We start from the raw sequence: 6,000 nt of genomic DNA on the forward strand, positions 1-6,000 counted from the left end.
ATTTATCGTGCGTTTTATGGGCCAAGCAACACGTTCAAGAAAATTAGAATTTGCATCTGCCCTATAAGAGTCTCTAAAATCATTTTCCATCAGTTTTTCCCAAAGCTACTCTCATAAGTAGTATATGATTGAGGCGCTCATAAGTCTGGGGGTTGAACCCAATGTTTTAAGATAGAGAATATGGCATCCCGTCACTCACTTATGTATTAACATAGAGAACATATTTCTCATTGTAATAAAATAGGTTATATGTTTCCGAGTTTTAATTGGTACGTTTCGGATGGTAAGCTTTCTCGACGCCCAAACTTTCCATGTATTAGGATAGTGTATAGATTTCCCTATGTAATAGAATCAGTAATAAGGATTCAGTGTGATAAGATAATGAATAATTTTTCTATTTTTTTGAGATAGGGAACAGATTTAACAATGTAATCAGATAAGATTCCGAGTTACAGATGCTAAGATGGTATTTTAAAAAAAAATTTAGCACCTAATCTTCATTTTTTTTGCACTTGATCTTGCAGACACATGTTTTTCCAATTTAACTTCTAGGATTTGAGATATGATCGAGCTATCTTTTTTAAAAAAAATTCCGATATGGTAAGTTTCACATGGTGAATTGCTGAAAAATATTTTAAAATTTTTGAAAGTTTTAATTTTCATCTTGAGAAACAAAAAAAAATCAGAAGGCAAGTTCAACAAAAACGAAGTTTTGTTTCAAATTAAGCGACTGTAAACTACTTTTTTCAAAAATTCCATTTAAAACTTAATTCATCCTAAATATATTCTTTCGGGGTATTTTGAGAAAAAATGACAAGAGCGGGTTATCTTTGGGAGGTTAATTTTTTCCGTTCCACGGAAAATCTGGCAAAATTTGACAGCTCCTTGCGCTTGATTTTTTAAATATCCCACTTATCTGGAGAAAAGAAGAGAGCTCCCTTCTATGGTAAGTTTTCTGAGTTTTTGAATTTTTTTTTCTCAAAATTATTCTACAATAAGATGACAGATGCAATTTAGCCATTCGCCACAGAGTTTCTGAAGCGTAAGACGCACTCTTGATAGGTTGAAGTTTCAAATTTGAATAAAATATTGAAATACGTTCAATAAAAAACTGAATTAGTTTTTCTTTGGAAACAAAGATATAAACAAGCAACAACTATTTTGAAATCAATCAATCCATAATTTTCATCAAGATATCAAATTTTAACGAAATATTTCTTTATTATGTAAATGTTTTTGCAACAATTATCTTCGGTCACTTTAACTTAATTCTTTCAAAAAATGTTTAAAATTATTGAAATTTTGATAAATTAACCTCCAAATTTGCCAATTCTTTTGTCCTGGCAAAAAAATTACATTGAGAAAGATAAAATATCTTAAATTCTTGTGTCTGATTTTTTTGTATTCTAGTTTTTCTATATTTCTCGGAGTAAATTTTTAGAAAGATTATACAATATACTAGATTCTAGTGACAATTTTTGTAAATTTAACTATTCTATTGAAAATTGGGGCCACATAATCCAGATTCCATTATCTATCGTTTTCATTGTGTTTCACCAAAAGGTTAGCACCTAAGGCGCTTTTTTCAAAAAAAAATGAATCGATAAATTACTTGAATAAAAAAACGACTCACTGCATCGTTTGAAACATTTACTGCAATGAGGTACACCTACGAACAAAATTGCACTTTTACAAAAAAATGTCTATGAAACTTAAAACTAGCATGTAATGAATTTAATTCAAATTTCTCTGGCAAAGTTTCAATTAAAAGTAGTTAAAATTTAACTGCGTAAAATCCACAACAATTTTCGGTTTTTTGTAATTTTCTGGGAATCATTTGCCATTTTGTTTTAGCTAGCAAGAAATAAGTTGATCTTTTTCTGCCAAAAGAATCAGCAAACTGATAAAATTTGACCAAACGTTCAATCAAGATCTAGTGCTCTCCTCTATCGTTGCTTAGAGCTGAGTTGATGATTGCAAATGAGTTTTTTGTTAATTAGGGAACTTTGCCAGAAGGTTTAGATCCCATTCTTGAACCTGAGCTCAGAGATTTGTTCAAAAAACTGTACCATTACAAAATTAGCCATTTTTGCAATTGCCGGCTAATTTACTTGTAAAAACGAAGAAACTGATTATTTGAGACTGCAACTTAGGATTAAAAAGTAAGATTGATGACGTACACGCATTTAGGTACAGAGTCAACAAAAAACCATACAGCAGTCTCATTTACAATTTACAAAGGTTTTTGAAGACTATTTCACAGTCTGGAATGTAGAATTTTCAAAAGTCTAACATTTCTAGCAACTGTTCTGAAGATGTCAATTTGATCATTTTATAGTCTTTCTCACAAGACTATCACTTTCGTTAGTTGCTCCAGGGAATTTGCAAAAAGATTTAACTCTTAGGCTATTCCTTTGAGTTCTGGATAATGCAGCTGTTCTGCATCCTATAGTGATGTAACGTCAAAAATTGAAAATTACTGCCATCGAAAAATAGTGAAAAATATTCCATAGGAAGAGCTGGGGAAGCTTCATTTAACTGCCTTGTTTTCATTGTTGTAACAAAAAACAGATTATCATCATTCTAACATCATAACATAATAATTGTAAATTTTGTAAAAGAATATCCGACACTTTGTCCATCATTATAAAATCCTATAATTTATTTTTAACTTTTGATGTATTAAAAACACTCAAAATCCGAAACAACCAGGATCGTTATGGTTACTGTTTTCTCTGGAGTTTTTAGTTAAAATGACTAGAAAAGGGAACAAAGCAGATGCTGATAGAGCACATGTTTGACATTTAAACAGCGACGTAAACCACGCAAGTGATTAAAAAGAAAAAACTGGGATGACTAGGTGCAACATAAAACTTTTCATGTCCTTTTTTTCAGTAAATGAAGTTTGCCAAAAATAGTCCATACTATAATTTTCGTATCCAATCAAACTCCAATAGGATATTTTGGATCCATTTGCTCCAAGCTTTCGTTCGCGCAGATACAATACAGTTACAAAAAATCCAGTAACAATACAGTTACAAACCACAGTATCTGATAACAGATCTTGCTTTAAATTCTGAGAAGTTCATTCAATTTCTGTATGTTTATTTTCTTCAGTGGTTTCGTCAAAAACGACAGAGGTTTTTTTGAATGTCTCTACATAACCGAGTAAAGAGAGAAGTGTATCAAGCAATTTTGTCTTCTTCATGTATTTTTAAAGATTGATTTTTTTCCATTGATCACTTTTTCTACGGTTTTCAAAATAAAACTTTTTTCTGTGATCAGATCAATATTATATGTAAAATGTTCTTGTTTCAAAGTGGAGATTCCTTTCAAATTGAAATAACTGTATTTTTCATCTAAAATATGGATGTTATTTTTGTAGTTCTTTACCGGTGAACTTTTCTGGGATTTTTACTGTAAAATTTTTCTGGATTTTTACGAAAAAATTCCAATTTATTGTAAAGTTTTAAGTTTAACTTTCTTGGAAAACTAATATTGCAATTCATATAGATCAACACTGAGACCAATTAAAATTTGCTTCTAGAATTTAAATATTCAAGCTTCAAGACAGTAAAAACATGAATAACCCTATTCTTTGGACATTACAGTTCTCAAGATACAAAAAGTCTCTCAATAGATAAGTATAAATAAAATGTATGAGTTGAGGTGTGTGGGAAAATTTTCATTCCCTTCGACCATTAAATTCAATACTACAACGAGTGGGTAATTCCAACAACCCTTTCAATTCAAAAACAGTTTTTCAAGAACACTCAGTTTTTCAATTTTCTTTTTCAGTAGAGAAAATATTTGACGTATTTTGAGGCTAATTGGTGCTTGTGTTTTTTAAATTCATTCAGATGGAAAATTATTTGACCACTAAGTTAAGCCTAAATGCTTTCTTACTTTCAGTGTTTTAAAGAGTGCCAACCTGCAGCTGCCAGCCCATAATCTGTCTTAAGATTTTGAGGATACAGAAACCATAATACGTCTAAACTTATCGCGTAATCTGTACTTTTTAGTTAAAATTGAGTCCGAACCGATAAAAAAAATCAGAAACAAAACTTCTCAACAGGAAGATGTTTTTTATTTTTTTTTTGAAACTTGCCACACGACAAAAACTTGATACCTAGCCTGACTATTGAGACCGACCATTCTTCGATGTAACCAAAAAACATCTTAGTTCTTTCCTATTCAACATTTCAGATTATGGTTAATTGGCAAACTAGGTCAGAAAGAATCAAAATTGTTGATTTCCGAAAAAGATTTCTAAGTTAACAAAATTGCGTAATATTCAAATCTTTTACTTTCAAACTGTTTCAAAATTCAAAAGGAATGTTTTTGCACGCTGGAATGATGGCTTTCGAATTGTCATTTTTTTCGAATTGGGAAATACGAAAAAGATAGAACTGAACGCGATAGTTTTTTTGAGCGTGTAGTTTTGTTGTAAAAACTAAAAAATCGTAATAAATCGTAATGATAGTTATCGTGGTAAAATTTCACACTAAATATTTTATAAGTTGCCGTTTATTTTGTGAGCATCTAGAGCGCTGATTTTCTATTCGCTCTGTTTTGTCTTGAACCCTAAATCTCTAAATATTTCAAAGTATAGTTGATATACAATTTGTTTCATTACTTCGTTCTCTTATGCAGCGGAGAGTCGAGTCTCAAGGTAGAGGTAGGGAGGCTGTTAACATTCTTTTTCTTGATCCTGAGACAAACTTGTCTTCTTTTTTAAGTTGCTATGTCATAGATTTTGTTGCTGTCGGTAAGCTCCTGGTACATAGTTAGCTCTGTGTTGAAGGTGAGTTCCAAGATAAAAAGGAGGCCCATCTTTTTAGCAACGTGAATAACAGTATATCTGATTGCAGTAATTACCTCGCCTTTTTTTCAAGATCGATTTGCTGTCTCCTTTAGAATTGCCCTCAACTCATTTTTCTTGAATAGTTGGCAGCAGTGTTCAAAGTAAATTTTTCGTGAAGGATTCTTGGGAACAAGCAAATCTCCCATTTTTTACCGAGTTTTCAAAAATTCAAAATAATTGGTTTTTTTGTCCTTTCTTTAGTTTTTGTTGAACAAGAGAACAGGCTTATCAGATGAACAGAAATAAAATTAAAGAATTCAGGATTTTATGAAAAAGGCAGTAAGCAATGCGAGTCAGTAAATTAAACTAAACTTATAAAGAAAAAGAGAATTTTATGGAATTTTTGTGAAGCTTCAAAAAACGGAGGTTGCGCAGGCGTTTTTTCTCCTATTTGAATCAACATTTCTATGCAAAATTTATTCCACTAATGGCTGCTGCTATGCGCTTCCCAGCTTCTACTCGGGTTTCTGTGAAAAGCCGCTAATTAATTCCGTTTCCGGTGATTTTTACGGAAAAAAAACATTTGGTAACCCAAAAGTGTTTTGTCTTTATCTTTTGTTATTACTGTTCATTGGATGATTAAATGTTCAATATAATTCTGATTGGCTCATCTTTCTATCAAAATTTACAACATTGAATTATTGATTGTCTTACACTCTGTACAACTACAGATTTTACCTAAATGTTCACAATAAGCGGTCAACCAAATTAATTGCAACAATCATCACAATTTGCCATGGATAAGAGCAGGAAAAAGCCAGGTATTGCTGAGAAAAGACTGTTACGCAAAAAACTTCGAATGACAGTAATTATATCCCAATCAGAAACTGGCTTCCACACAAAGTGTTCGTTCAGACTTTCTGAAAAAAGTTCGCAAAGATCAAAACTCAAAATGTGAACCTTAATTCACTCTTTTTTGATAATTATGGACTTGTAAGTAGTAAATATGTTAGTTTTTCAGAAACACATTTGAAAAAATGATACTTTGATTTGTAAAATGTCACAACTGCTTAAAGAAATTGGAAAATTTTTTGTAAGCTTTTCTACTGATTTTTAAAAGGTTGCTGAAAATGATTCAAGTTTTTCGCAAATTGCAAAAATTCTTTCAATCATTTCAATAAAAAGCAAAAAAAAAA

Source organism: Symsagittifera roscoffensis, chromosome 10, assembly GCF_963678635.1.
Source record: "Symsagittifera roscoffensis chromosome 10, txSymRosc1.1, whole genome shotgun sequence".
Taxonomy (NCBI): domain Eukaryota; kingdom Metazoa; phylum Xenacoelomorpha; order Acoela; family Convolutidae; genus Symsagittifera; species Symsagittifera roscoffensis.